General features: G+C 38.1%; 1 protein-coding gene across 7 annotated transcripts in view; it reads right to left on the bottom strand.

Annotated features, from left to right (window-relative positions):
* LOC122811493 (circularly permutated Ras protein 1-like) overlaps positions 1–16,116 on the bottom strand; it is a 1,239,209-nt gene that overhangs the window by 539,164 nt on the left and 683,929 nt on the right. The window lies entirely within an intron of this gene.

Raw genomic sequence — 16,116 nt, 5'->3', positions numbered from 1 at the left:
GAAAAACATTTTATATAGCCCACCTAATCATGAAGGGATTCACATCTAGATCAGGGGAGGTCATCGTGCCTCTTTACTCATCCCTCATCAGGCCCATAATTGAGTACAATGCCCCTTTTGGGATGTACCTTACCAGACACCTGCAGCTACTGGAAAGACCCCAAACGTACCTCACCAAGAGGATCAAAGTGCTCAATGCTGCCCGGTTAAAGAAAATCCAGCTCTACTCAGTGGCATACCGCCTGTTCAGAGGCGATCTGTGCCTGACGTATAAAGCCATGTCCAACCCGGAATTAATGGACATGATGCACCTCAGAAAATCCAAATCCCAATGAGCTACACACTCGAGAGACTTGAACCTCAGCACTGAAATAAATAGGACATGCTGGAGGGACAGATTCATAACCCAGAGGCTCCCTTCACTCTGGAATAAAATCCCAGTCCAGGTAAGGCAGAGTCCCTCATTGACTCTCTTCAAGAGGAATCTTGATGAGTGGATGGGAGATCGTAGGTTTACCCCGGGTATCACTTCTGTGTCACTGTTAGACAGAGGCACAGTATACTAACCTCAAAAAAGGGCATAGCAAAATTAATTTAAAATGGGTGGCGAAAGCCAAACACATTCTGGCTAGGCTTATAAATGCCCTAGGGCAGATAGCCTAGTATGAACCTATGAACCTATAACATTCTTATATTATCCAAGAAAGTTTTGACCACTTGCAGCCGTGCTTTCAGTTCATCTGATGAAATGTACAGTTTTAAATCATTCACAAAAAGAAGATGAGAAGTTTTTACTCTTTTTACTGTTTTTATGAGAGCCAAATTGTAACCATGACCTAATCTTTAAGAAGACAGTTTAACTGGTTAAGGGTAAGACAAAACAGCTGCAGTGGCAAAGAGTTAACCTGGAATACTCCCTTTTAAATTTTTATCCCTGGATAATAATTTGTCCTTTATCATGGCTTAGCTGCAGAGAGGTTTGTCACTGTAATGTAATCAATCACTGTAGGGTGCATCTTGTACATCTGTAAGTACTCCTTCACCCACAAGTGTGGGATACTGTCAAATGCTTTTTTTGTAGTCTATCCATGCCATACTTAGATTCCTCGCCTTTTTTACAGTTCTCCATTATGACTAACAACAAACAATCCTTTGTTCCATACAACTTTTTTCTATTACCCTTTTGTTCTACTGCCATGATAGAGTTTATATTCATTTAGAAGAAAACTCAATCAGCATCATTTCCGCTATACAGTTTATACATCATTGGAAGGGAAGTTACTAGATTATAGTTTTTAGGACAACTTGTAGTTTCATTCAAAGAGGAGTATTGTTTTTCCATTGGTTAGCCAGGTTAGTGCATACAAATAGCTCTAATGGAGGGCTAAATCTTCATGTAAAGCTGTTAATATGTTCAGCCAGAAGTTAGGTACTACATCTGGGCCTGGAGTTTTCCAATTAGGAGTTTGTCTTAATTTTGTTTCAATTTCCTCTGGCTGTCATTTCATCCCATTTCATATCCTGTACATTTGAACTCCTTACTGTTTTTCTTTTATTTCCTCTATCCATTCAGCATCTTTATGTTCCGTGGGGTCTTAATAGATATTTCTTCAAAATGTGTATTTCTTCTTTTTTTGGCAGTATTTCTATTGATTTTGCCTTGTTACATAATTCTCTATAAAACTTTTTGGGTCACCAATGAATTGCTTATTTTGTACTTTTCCTTTATATGTATCTGCATGTCTTCTAAGTTTTTCTGCCTGTACTGATATCTTTAGTTTATTATTTGCAATAGTGTGTGATAAATTCCTGGTCTGTTCTGATACTGCATGTTGCTTTTATCACGTCTATCTTTCTGAGTATTTTTGTTGATCTTTTCCCTCCTTCTGTACTCTTCTAACAGTGACACTTCTTCTCTTAACGGCCTCATAGTTTTCTATATTTGATACTTCCATGATGGGATTTGATTTCTTCCTTTCCTTTCCCTTACTGCCCTGTGTTTTTGTGGTAAGACTGTTATTAATTTAGCTGCACAGTAATGTATCCTATTTATTTCTGTTATATCCCATGAATTTCTGTGAATAGTCGATTACTGTGGTCATTTGTTTTATCAAAGTTCTAGCAACTTGGGTCTTATTGATTTTCTGTAATCTAATTTTGTCATTGATCTTAATATGTGTATCCATTTCTATTAAATCAAGCAACTCTTCCCTTAGACCATTTTCTTCTAAACTAAGGGCACATTCTTTGTTTTCTGTTTCCTGCAAGTATTCTACAGAAAGTTCCACAACACCTTCTTGTGACATATTCTCTTCAGCTTCACCCTGTGTCATCTGTTGCTCTTTTATGTGGGAACTCACTGGCCTATCATTCCACACCATTGACTGTGTCAGAGCTGCCACCATTTCCTAATCCTTCCCTTTCTGTGCAACTCAAACTGTACTTTTGTACGGTCTTCCTACTGAAGGCTCCAAAGTAACTTCATATGACAACTCATCAGATGCTTCCAGTTCCACTGCTTTCGCCTTAATTTGGGACTCATTGTTCTGTTATGCTGTGATGTTACCAGAATTAAATTTCTACACTAAATCCTTCACTTTGCAGGTAATCTATAAGTTGTTTCTATTTCTTTAACTTCTCCATTACTAATCCTCTTTTCTACTTTGCCCCTTTGTTTTCTTATTTTTTGAATTGTAAAATTTTCCATATATGGATGCCTTTGCCTATATTTATCTTCAAATATCTTTGGTGCTGCTTTTTATGTATTGGTCAGTTTTGTTTTCTCCTTTGCATATATATTGCACCAATTAAATCTCTTTCTTCTCATGTCCATATTTATATGATCATAGGAACTTACTAGGTTAATGGCCCTATGGCCCTTACAAGCTTAGCCACTACTACCCTTATTTCAATGATCAGCACCTAATGCCAGTGTCCAAGAGTGACACAGGTGGAACCTCCAGGGGAGAATTTACAGTTACCTATCCAATTGTCCAGAATGCATTTCAAGAGGGCCAATGAGGTGCTCCGTTTGACATGAAATGGATGTCTGTTCAAAAGGTGTGACAACCTCTAGGAGACAAATCTGTCCCTCCAGCAGATTCTATTAATATCACACACGAGGTTAACGTCTTTAGAGTGAGCAACCAGTGTACCATTTGACTTGCAGATATGCAGCACTTCCAATAAAGTAGGGTCAGAGATTGCCTTATATGCAAGGCAGAAATCGCCTCCGAGTAGTCTGTATGAAACAGAATAAAGTGACAGTAATTTCAGATCATCCACATAGGGCATATGCTCAAGACCTAGAATTTACTTTGTGAGGAACCACTGCGGTTTCTCCAATTGTTGCAGGTGCTTGGAAGGGTACATATCAAAAGGGGTGTTATACTCAATTATTGGCCTGGTAAGGGAAGAATACAGGGATGTTATAACTTTTTTTCTGGAGGCAATACCCTTACTTATGAGACGCGCAATACAAAATGCCCTTCTTACCACTCTGAAGACATGGTGATCAAATGTAAGACTGTTGTCAACATGTGTGCCCAGGTGTCTCACCACTGAATGCATATTGATTGATGTGGTAGTTAGCAGAAACATCGTTCTTACCGAAAGGGATGATAGTACATTTTTTTGCATTGAGTTTAACGTCATGATTTGACACCGATCATTTGTTTGTGTAAGACCCTCTTTGTAGGATGTTAACATCATTTGGAGATTCTATGACCGCTCCCAGTTTGACGTCGTCAGCAAACTTTGTCAGCCACAGACCATTAGTTTGTGCTTGTACTTCAGGGAAATAGATTCCAAACAGCAGAGATTCCAGGACTGATACATGTGGAACACTACTGATTACAGGTCTTCTGTTGGAGGTGGATTCCCTTATTCTAACTATATGCATTCTATCAGTGAGCCAGTTAGCGACCCATCTAATGATATAAGGGTTGATACATAGCTGGGTGAGTTTGTCAATGACACCTGAGTGGGGGGATAGTGTCAAAAGCTTTGACTAAGTCTAGGTAAACTGCATGCACAGATTTTCCCTCATCCTGGGCCTTGGTGAGTTGTCTCAAAGTCCACCAGGTTTAACAGGCACAATCTCCCTTTGACAAATCCAAACCGTGTAGGGTCATGTGTTTGGAGATAACCTATATCTTTGTTAATATTGGTAAGCACCAGACCCAGAATGTTGACGCCCCTAGTGGGGGTGTCAACCAGCTGGTCCAGGGCACTGGATTTAAAGTCAAGGAACCTTTGGGAAAGTGAGTTTGAGCAAGAATAATTTACCAGTCAATGGGTGGGTAGTAAAGTCACCCAAAAGCATGGTGTTCGGATGTATCTTGATAGACTCAAGTAGATCCAAATAGGCAGAGTGGGTGTCCTGATTCATGGAGGGGGCCCTGCAGCTGGCAATAACTTGAATAGGTGTCCTACCAACAATTCATTTTAGCTGAAGTATCTCCAGGGAATCATACTGTTTAACCAATCTAGAGGTGTATTTATCTTTAATGAAAACTGACTGAAAAATTGAAAATTCTTCAGAGGTCTCCCACTCCTCCTATTTCTCCTTACCTTTGGGGACTCATTGTTCCATCATGCTGTGACATAGACTTTCTACACTAAATCCTTTAATTCACAAGTGTTCCATAACTTCAGCTACTGTTTAACTTCTGCATTACTAATCTTCTGTTCTACATTCCCCCTTTGTGATTTTATCTTTTGTATTGAGAAATTTTCCGTATCTGGGTGCCTTTGCCTATAGTTATTTTCAAGTATATTTGACGCTGCCTTTTTTGTATTGCTTAGTTTGGATTTCTCCTTTGCATACATACTGCACCCTATCAGATGTCTCTTTCTTTCCTATGTCCTTGTTTCTCTTCTATATCTTTCAAAAATCTCTAGATTTTATTCTTTATATTTTCTCATTTCCTCAGTCACTTCTTTTTCCAAATGGCCCAAGGTTTCTTGGTCTATACAATGTTCTTCACAAATCTGTTGCATTACTGAACAAAAATTTACATTTGAAGCTTTTGACAGTTTTTCTTGTACAAGTATTTTTCTTTCCTGTAATTTCTCAATCTTTTTGTGCATCTTCTATCTGGCAATTCTGGGCTACTTGCAATGCACAATTTCTTTCTTATCCTTAGTAGTTCACTCTATTATCTTTATGGCTCTTTTTTGGCATTTGAGTTTTTACGGATTAGTACTTTGTTTTACAATGGGGGGCATCCTCCCCCTGAGCCTGGCCTAACCCCACTGTAGGAATGTTTTGTCACTTGAGGATTCTACGTTGTCATTTTTTTCCAGTCCCAGCATCAGTGTGCCTACACACTTGCAGTTTATGTAACTGTCATATTGGTGAGATTTTATAAAAACAGGGTCCACCTCATGAAGGTACTCACCAAGATTTGAGAATTAATTCAATTCCAGAAATACTACTCTCCTTTTTTTTCCTGATTTTATCTCCTCTTCATTTGGAGAGTTTCTGTGTTTCCTAGTTTCTGGAGATTTTTTTAATTGTGTGTTGGATGTAAAGATCAAATTTAAGGTCGTCACCTACTAGCAACCCTACTAGTTTATTATATAAACCACTTCTGTTCCTATATCACATTATTGAAAAAGGTAATTTTAAAGTTCTTTTTGTCTTGTGTGTGGGAAATGGGGAAGAATGGGAGTATTGTTTTTTTGGGAGGGGGGCTGGGGATTTAACAGTAGTTGAGAATTGCAGAGCCAATTTATGATGGAGGTAAGAGCATCTTGTGGGATTTATTGAAGATGTCTCAGGGGTCTGCAGAGCAAATAAGGGCTGAATCATCCCACATATTGGATTAAGTAGGCTAGCTGTGAGGAGGTATACACAGTGTTATAGAAACGTGCAGCAGCGCAACAGTAAATGACAAAAAGGGAAAGTGTGTCATACCCTTTTACAGACATCGGTTGGATAAGTAATAACTAATTTACTGGAGAGTAATATGGGATCGGACTAGAGAAGACATTTGTTGCAGGGCACTGATAAGAGAGGCAGTGCTGAAGACTTTAAACAAGCAAAGGAATAACTTTGCTGATGTTTCTGGCTGTGCTGTGGCATGATGAAAGCCATGATGTGTGGGAGTCCAAAGTTGTTCATGGAGGAGGTAGTAGAGTAGTTACGTATGAATACATTTTTCCAAAATTTTAAATAGTGGGAACAATATAGATGTAGTCTAAAGCATGATAATTTGTTATATTCATGAAGTGGAATAAGGTATGACTTTTCAACCTGTATAAAATAGAGATGGGGTTGGCTATAAGATCAGCTGCAGTTACAAGGTATTCTGCTGAGAGGTTATCAAAAGATAGACAGCTGGGTTTTAGGGTTTGAATTTTGTTTTTCTTATACAGGAATTTGACCTAGGTTGAAACATGAATGTAAATGAGTTAAGCAGGGTGGGGATTATGTATATTAGGGGTTATGAAAACAGTCACCTTAGTAAGATTTGCTGTGGTGTCAATGAAGTACGAGTTGAACTGGGATGTTATTTCTATTGCAGAGGAGTTGGAGGGTTTGGCTGACTTTTAGTTCTAGTTCTGGGGTGCAATATTTCTCAGACAGAAGATCAGAATTTCTCTGGATGGTTTCCATCATTATTTTGAAGATGGGAATAGAAGTGTTTTTTATTGGTGTTAACTTGGGTAAAATTGCACAGCTCTCTGAAGTTTTGCAGGTTTTGGCATGTGTTATCTTTTAACCATGTTTCCAAGGGGTTGTCGCTTTTTTGCAGGAGTAGCTTAGTATTTTTGTTTAGCCAAGGAGCATGGTTAGCTTTTACTCTCTTCTTTCTTATAATGGTACATGGTATTTGAGAATATTTAAAAATATTTTATTAAATTCCTGAATAGCCTCATCTAAAGGTAGTGCTTCAAGGATGGATCAGTTATAGTATTTCAAGGTGCATATAAATGTGTCAGTATTAAATTCAATAAATTACTAATTGCTATGTAAGAATGCCATTGGATCAGATTTAGAAAATCCATTTTCCCCTCTAGTCAATTAAAAGGAAGGCCAGAGTAGGAATAAAGCATTGCGATTTCCTGAGAAAATAATTAGAACACAGATTTTAGTTTGCTTCTAAGAGGTGAACCGAAGGAATCACACAGGAGCTTGTATGTTAGGATGTTAAGTGGGAATGATGCTCTCTGTTTAACAGAAAGCCAGTTACTTTATTGTATAGTAATACAGTGATTTTCTTTCCATGTTTCAAGATAAGAATTTTATGTTCAGTACTCTGTAGTAAGAAAGTGTTATAGGCTGAATTGAAAACAAAGCTTGGAAGGTCATAATCTTGTCGAAGAAAAGAATAAAACATTTAAAGAAATAACTTTTTTGGGGGGGGGGGGGAGATTGGAGAATTCATAGGCAAGTTCTAACAGAAGCATTTTTTTGATTATTGCTTGATGTGGGCAAGAAAGGCAAGACTCTGATCAATTGACCAATCTGAAAGTCCTGTTATCATTGTTCCTTAATACTGGGTAGTGGCGTTCCATTAGAATATTGAGAGCTCAGAAGTAGGGGCTTTGTTAAGCTTTTTTGAAGTTGCAAATAGCATAGCACTGAATGCATTAACATTTATTTCTATTTTGTCACAGAACCATTTCCTGAGAGAGAAGAAATCAGATGGTAATGATTTGTTCCAACAGAGGCACTTGTTTGTGTGAGGAAGTAAGTTCTATATTGTCTGCATGAAGTAATAAATGGGCTTGTGGAAGATCAGTAAAAAGATGATGAATGAACGGAAAAAAACAAACTGGTCCTAATATGGATTTTTGAGCTATACCTTTGTGAAGATTTCCTGAACAAAAACTATGGAGACAGGCAGTAACAATTCATGATTAGCGTTATAAAATACCTTTTTAAAGTCTAAAAAGATGGCTCCTAGTAAAAGACCCTGTTGCATGTTTGAGATATTATCATCATGTAAGAACTGAATGAAAGCGATAATACTACATTTAATTCTTAATCTATGTTGTCTGTCACTTAAGATGTCATATGTTTGACTGTATTCCAAAATTTGTTGTTATAGGAGCTTTTCATATATCTTAGTTATTGAGCATATGTTGGACACTGGCCTGCAGTCATTTGAAATGGAAAGGTGGATGACGTTTGGGAGTGGAACTGCGAGAGAAGGTTTGAAGCTATGAAAGGCATTAATTGTGGTTAAACAGAGGTGATAAATATTTATTTACATTACGATGTTGGCATCACACTATAAAAAGCATGGATGAAGGGAATTAAAAAATGTATACAGCTGCATGTAAGGCATTCTTGTACTTTTTGGCTGTTATGGATTTGAAATGGATTTTTGTTTAATGACAGTGTAAAAGGGGGCATCTGGCATAGGTGAGGTAGGATTTGTAAAAGTCTGAAAGGATTGAGGTGGAGTGAGGCTACAGGTTATTACAGAAGATTAAGTAATGTACAAGTTAAGTAGAATGATTGCCTTATTTAGAAAGGTTCTTGAGGATACTTAACTGTTTAATAGTTGCCCAGAATTTTGGTAGCGATTGATTTCACCTTGTTGGAAAAACCTAAAGTAAATAATTTTGCCTTTATTTGTCCTTAATTCTGTATTTTCTCTTAGGTGTTAATTACAGATTCCTTTCTACATTTTCCACAATTTTTCTCTGTCCCTTATCACCTGTCACATTGTTGAGTTTAACCAGGAGGAAAAGGTACTACCGGATAGCCTACCAGATGTATGTAGTCCCAGCAATGAGAAAAATGCAGGGCTAGAAAACCCAAAATGAGATGAGATTTAGCGCTACATGTAAAGGCCATATACATCAACCTCTGAGTCTTATAAAAAAAAAAAAAACTGTTAAAATACTGAAAGAAGTCAGTATATGAACTGACAGGGAGTTTGAGTTTTACCAAAGTACCGCAGCAGTTAGAGCTATAGCACAAGTTGGCACAGAGTGTGGCACAGACAGGTCCATAGTTAAGAATACACTAAGAGAATTGGAACAGGAACCAAGGAAGAGACAGATGGAAGTCTACTAGTTAAGAATACAATAAGAGAAATACGAAAAGTAACTGAGGAAGGGACAGGTGGTTTTCAAACAGATTGAAAACAAGAAAGGAAAACCTAAAAACGAGTCCTAACTTCTCTCTATTATACGGAAGTAAACAGATAGATAGATAGAAAACAGAAGCCAGACTCTAAGGGGAAATGCTGCACTTGAGGAAGAGAAAGGGAAACAGCCAGTACCTCTGGTGGAAGAAAATTATTTTCAAGACTTGTCCTTTCCTAGGGAATGACCTACATGAAGGAGAAAAGCCTGTATCTAAATGTATAGGAGAAGATGTCACTGCCTCTACTTCATATTAGGATACAAAGGCAAGTGCTCATACAGACATATTCAAGATAAGTCATGTTAATTTCAACATTGCTCACTGGGAAGGCAATATCAGATGCAGAGAACACAGGGAATAAATGGGAAAACTGGAACAAGCTGTCTGCTTGCTGCAACAGAAGTATCCTAAGCCTCATGTATTGCAGGCATCCCTGAGGCTCATCAGATACAGCAAACGAAATGTGCACAGAAGAAACCACTCCCCTTTATATGTTTGATAAGACATTTTTCAGATCTGTAGGACAGGTTAAAACTGTAATACCAGTAGTGACAGAACATTTGCAGATGACATAGCAGGCACAATAGAAAACACATTACAGAAATGCTCATCTGGGAGAGTTCAAAGCAACAGTTAATGTACTTATACGAGTACCCATTGTTAAAATCAAGTTCCTTGCAAAATCTCTTTGATCTGATAGGGAAAGCAAGTAAAGTGAATTATAAGGTATGGCAAGTGCAGAGAAAGAAAGCCAAACAATTGCGCTACATTATACTGAGGTTTCTGTAATATCTTTTAAGAATGTTCATCATACTGATCACTGCTGCAGTAGGCTAAGCTATACGGGTAATATCCTTCCAAGGTTATAACAGCTGGCCAGCTTACAAAACTTCCCCACATGCCCAAACTGTCATGCAGCTCGAGCTGAGCTGGCTAAAATTCAAGTTTGGGCATGAAGCTCTTCAGAGACTTATTGCCACCGAAGTGCATGTTTCTCTGAGTCTTTCAAGGATTGACAGTCAGCTTCTAATGAGAATCAGGTTGTACTCCCTTTGCAAACTATCTACATTAGCTTAGGATGTAGCTTCACAGCACAGTCTCACTCTACAGGCATCCTGCATTCCATCGGAGCAACATTTTGCGGCAGACAAGCTTAGCAGGACCAGAGCAGACCCTCACAAATGGATACTAGATCACAGGGTCTTCCATGATTTGATCCATCTGTGGGGAATTCCTTAAGACGACCTCTTTGCTTCCTCTCTGAACAATCAACTGGCAAGATTCTGTTCCTCGACTCTATACAAGAATGCCTGGAAGACAGATGTTTTTTTTCCTTCTATGGACAGGAATTTTATGGACAGATATTTTTTCATTCACTTGCCCCTAGCTGCTGAGCGATTCCTGGCTTTAGCATCCTTGGCTGTATAGTACCTAGCTATCCATATTGCTTATGCTGCAGTACTCTAAAAACCTTCCTGCTTGAAGACTAAGGACCCCTTCCAGGTCTCCAGCTGCAATCATCTCACTGCCTCCCAACCAGATACCTTCTCAAAGAGGAAGCAAGAAAGTATGTGCTATCCTACACCTGATAATTAGTCTGTCTGTATCTAGTCTTTCAGGTGGTTTTAAAGTATGCTTCCAAGCCAGGATAGTCAGTAGCCTTACCTCCTACCCACCACTTAACCTGTATATCTCTCTTATCACTAGTAAATGCTCCCTAACTGTCTTTATGCTACCATATCTTAGGCCAGACTCTAAACTTATTTAAACATCTGTTTTTTATGCCCAACAGGTGGCACCCATCCCCAATCTTATTCTTCCCATAGGTCTATCCCTTTGGCTCACAGTCTATTTCACCTACACTGCTGAGGTGGAAATCTTGCTAATACTCTTGCCTGTTTAGATTTTCTCCTGCTAGTTGTACCCCTTTGTTCCACATAATTTCTCTAGCTCTACCTCTACCATCTCTACTCTTTCTCTTAACAATACTTACCTTCAACAGTCAGTGCTCTGCTGATTGTTTCTATCTCAACCTGTCCTCCTTCTCTTGTTTCTGCCCGCTCCGTTCGCCCTGCAGGCTCACTTCGCTCCCCTACCACCAAATCCCACCCACCCCCAGGCATCCTAGACTTATAATACTAGACCACACCCTCCTCCACTTTCCAGCAAATAAGACACTCCCTCTACCTGAGATAATTAACCACACAAACTCAGCACACAACCTATCACTTGCCCCCTCATATAGCTCTTTTACTTCCACATAAACCTCTTTTACTTCTACACACCTTTCATACCTTGCTTATATTTTTTCCGTAATTATAGTACTCATGCCTACCACTACTACCCCTACACTAACTAAACTACTACTCAGCACCATACTTTTATCCATCTTAACCTCAGCCTATGTCCTAACCTCCTTTGAACACCTAACTTATTTTCATTTTCAATACCCCAACAAACAACCAACCACACATAGTCACACCCCCACCCATAATAATATAAACATCTTATCCACACCTACATACCTACTAGCAAAGTACCACAGACTGGCACACATTAAATACAATAGCCTAATACCTAAAAAAGCTCAGTATCAACTTGGTAACTTACATTATATTTTGCTTAGACTAAAAAAGCATTCCTTACAAGATGGAGACATCCGTCCTAATCCAGGCCCAGCTAATATCCTTTCTACTGAATCTCTCAACACTAAACTCTCTATCCTACATACCCCAAACAGACACCATAATGCTCTCCTGATAGCACACCTCAACATTCAGAGTGTTAATAACAAAGTTCCAAATCTACACGCTGTCTTGGATGTACACTCTTTTGACATTCTATGTTTGACAGAGACATGGCTAAAACCAGCAACCCAGGATAATGAAATCCTCCCATTAGGCTACAATATACTGTGACTAGACTGTTTAAAGAGAAAGGGAGGAGGAGTAGCAATTATTTTCAATGATGGATTACAAGTTACCTCATTACCTTACAACACACCTAAAGACAGTAATGCAGAAGTTCTTATTTCTAAAGTACAACTTAATTCTAGTAAATCCATGTACATCTTTTGCATCTACCTACCTCCTGGGAACAATACATCTACACTTAAAGACATACTTAATTGGGCAGCATCAACCTTCCCACAAGAAACTATAATCCTTGGTGACTTCAATATTGACTGGAAATGCTTTGCTACTGACCACCCTACTTCTCATATCAACCTTCATGGTTTCTCACAGACCATCACCTCCCCAACTAGAATTAACAAACCAACCAAAAAAGAGAGCACCTTGGATTGGATCCTTATTAATAACCACCATCAAACTTACAAAGTAGGTGTCCTCCCTGATGATGTAAGTGACCACTCCTTGACCTATATAATCAGGCAAAAGATTGATATCCCACACCAAACATCATATAGGACTATACAGTCAAATAAACAGTTTAACAAAAGGTTATTCCAAACTAAACTTAGCTCTTGTGATTGGTCTCCCCTAAAAATCCTCCCACTTGAAGAGGCTGTTATACACTTTAACTGTACCTTCTTAAATATCCTTGGTCAACATACACCAAAACGTACTATCAGAACTAGGTCTAAACCAGCCCCATGGCTCTGTAAAGACACCAGGAAAAAAATGTTACTCAGAAATAAAGCCTGGACTAGGTGGAGAACTACAAAAAACTTAACAGATCAACAAACATTTAGACAAATGAGAAATATGACAAAAAAAGCTATACTTTCAGACAAAAAAAAAACTTTACTGTAAAATGCAGCAAACTAACCTAAACAACCCCAAGAAATTCTGGGCAAGTATCAATAGTCTGTTACACCCCGGTCACTGCAGTACACCAACCCCAACTGGTGCTAATCATGAAACTCCCAACCAAACTGCTAATGCGTTTAATACCTTCTTTACAGAAGTCATCCAATCTCTAGCCAGCCACCTAACCCCTGACAGCTCCAGCCTTCCTAACCTCATCTCCAGCTCTCTTCCTACTTTCCTATTCCAACCCATCTCCACTAATTTCATCCACAAACACATTCTAAAACTTAAGCCTTGTACTACTTCTGCTGGCCAGATTCCAGCACAATATCTGCAAAAAGCTGCCAAAGCAGTAGCTTATCCAATACCAATCCTAATAAACAGAACCATTAATGAGGGAACCATCCCAGTTATCTGGAAAATCTCACACATTATCCCCCTACATAAAGGAGGCAACTCAAATAAATACTCTAACTACCGACCTATAGCCCTACTATCCCCCTTAGCAAAAATAATGGAAAAATGTATTCATCATCAATTTCTAGACCACTTACTAAAACATAACCTACTTGCACAAAGCCAACATGGCTTTAGACCATACCATAGTACCACTACAGCCCTCTTATCTTTCACTGACACTATTAATAGAAATCGCAATAATAATACTCTCTCTTTAGCCCTATTTATTGATCTATCAAAAGCTTTTGATATGGTTAACCACACATTGCTTATTAACATTCTTAAATCACTTTCTCTCAATACTCTAGCTGTACAATGGTTTAGCTCCTACCTAAGTGACAGACAGCAAGCTGTTATGTGGGAAAATAATCTATCATCCCACCTACCAGTTACACTAGGTGTTCCCCAGGGCTCTAGTCTTGGTCCTTTATTATTCTCTATTTTTATTAATGATCTCTGCAAAGCTACTCCTCATGCAACCTGTATACAATATGCAGATGATTCAACAATAATCTGCACAGCCAAATCTTCATCAGAACTACAGTCCTTAACTCAGGAAATGTTTCACACAATAGAGTCATGGTTCTTAAAACGCTGCCTCCTCCTCAATCCTAAAAAAACTAAGCACCTGCTGTTTACCCCTACCCGGAAGCACATACCTATTGATTTCTCTGTTACTTCTAACAATGGTACCCTCATATCCCCTGACACTACCACTAAGCTTCTAGGAATTACCATAGACAACAACCTTAACTTTGACTCCCATATTAACACAATAAAAACAGTCAACAGAAAAATGGGCTCTCTATATAGAGTCAAATCCTTCCTCACTCCAATAGCTAGATCTACTATTGCCCATTCTCATCTAATCTCAACACTCCTTTATGCCTCACCAATCTATACCAATCTGTCAAAACATAATTGCCTCAAACTAGCTACCTCCTATAATAACATTGCAAGATTTGCCACTGGTGATCCGTATAGAACCCATCACTATAAGAATCTGAAACAACTAGGATGGCTTGAACTACCTCCTCAGCTTCAATATAGTCAACTTATCATTGCTCACAAGATCCTCTACCACCCAAATAATACCCCAATACTCTCAAATATCATCACCCCCTATAAAAATCTCACTAACTTACGATCAGCAAATAAATTGTTAATTAACATTAGTAAGTCAAACTTGGCAGGTGATTCTCTGTTCTCAAACTCTACTGGGAGAAAGTGGAACCTTCTACCTACTGAATTAACTTCTCTTCCTTCTCTACCCCTCTTCAAACAACAACTGAAAATACTCCTTAGAACAAAATGGCTGTGCCCTTGTAACAACCCTGACTAACTGATTAAGATTACTTTTTTACTTTCCCTCTTTTGTCAATTTTGTACTTATTGTATATGTAATCAGAACAGTTTATCTGTAACTTCTATGATTTGACTCATTATAAATGTCATTTTCTATATATTTGTAAATAGTATTTAACTATTGTCTTCTCTATTTTTGTATTTATTATTAACCAGGGTGTTTATATCTTGTACATGATTACTAACCAGTGTGTTGTAAAATGTATCCCAGTATTCTGTATGTTTTTTCTATGTAAACTCTTGTTTTTCAGAGGGTGTTTTTTTAATAGGGTGTTAATATCTTGTAGATGATTCAAACCAGTGTCTTGAAAATGTATCCCAGTATTTTGTATGTTTTTTCTATGTAAACTCTATTTTTATTCCACACAATTTTTTTTTACTTTTTCATCTGTTTTGTCCTGGAGCTTTTCTCCCCGGGCCTCTACTGAAAATGGACATATATCCAGTTAGACTAGCCCGGTCAACAAATGTAAAATAAATAAAAAATTTCCTATATGCTTTTCCAACCCTTCCTCTAATACCCATGGTACCTCTGAAAATTCAGAAGGAATCCCCCAAGATCACTGTCCGGAGTTCCTTCTGGCTAAGAGAACCGTGCTTCTCCTTTTTTTGGAGATGGTGAGGGGCAATTTCCACAAGCTTCCACACATGCTGAATCTACTTACATAAATACATGAGTTTTTGATACATCTAGATATCAGTCATCTTCACCCGACTGCCTGGATGATAGGGTTTTAATTCCTTTTAGACAACTGTTTACTGAGGACATGCAGCACACGTACTAATGGAAGCAAGAAAGCCTGCTATTAGAAAATCATACATTAGCAAACTGGAAAGGTTTTCTAGTCGGTGCCAACAACACAAACAGCACCCATTCACAACAAGTTGTAAGGCTACTGCAGCATTGATCAATTTGATAAACATAATACAACTGGGTAAGCTGAACTTGCCATAATAGTAAATGTAAAACTAGAAAAGCCCTACAAGTAGGATCCAAGTGCAAGGCAAAACAAAGTATCAGTAACTGAAAAAATGCCAGCACAAAACTCAGTATATAACTACAGCAACACTAAGGTAAAACTTAAGTGTTTTAATACATATCGAACAATCCAATAATCCAGACCGGTTTCAGCCTAACATGGCTTTCCTCAGTGGAACAAAAAAAGTGCAAACAGGAAATGATGCACAAATGCAGGTTTAAATCAGGTCCATAGACCAATGAGGTGCTTCCAAAGGATTTTAGGCATGCCCATAATACTGCCTGAAAGAAAAACTGGAAGGAAAATACAAACTAGAAAATAAAAAACAACAAGTGAAAAATAGATGATCCAAATAACAAATATGGTAAAAAACATAAAATATTGGCTATATTAATTAGTTATAAATGATCATTTAAACCAGGAGAAAATAGTG

The sequence above is a fragment of the Protopterus annectens genome, chromosome 9.part0 (genome assembly GCF_019279795.1).
Source record: "Protopterus annectens isolate FY-2018-M chromosome 9.part0, PAN1.0, whole genome shotgun sequence".
Classification (NCBI taxonomy): Eukaryota; Metazoa; Chordata; order Ceratodontiformes; family Protopteridae; genus Protopterus; species Protopterus annectens.
This window is presented reverse-complemented; position numbering and strand designations above follow the sequence as displayed.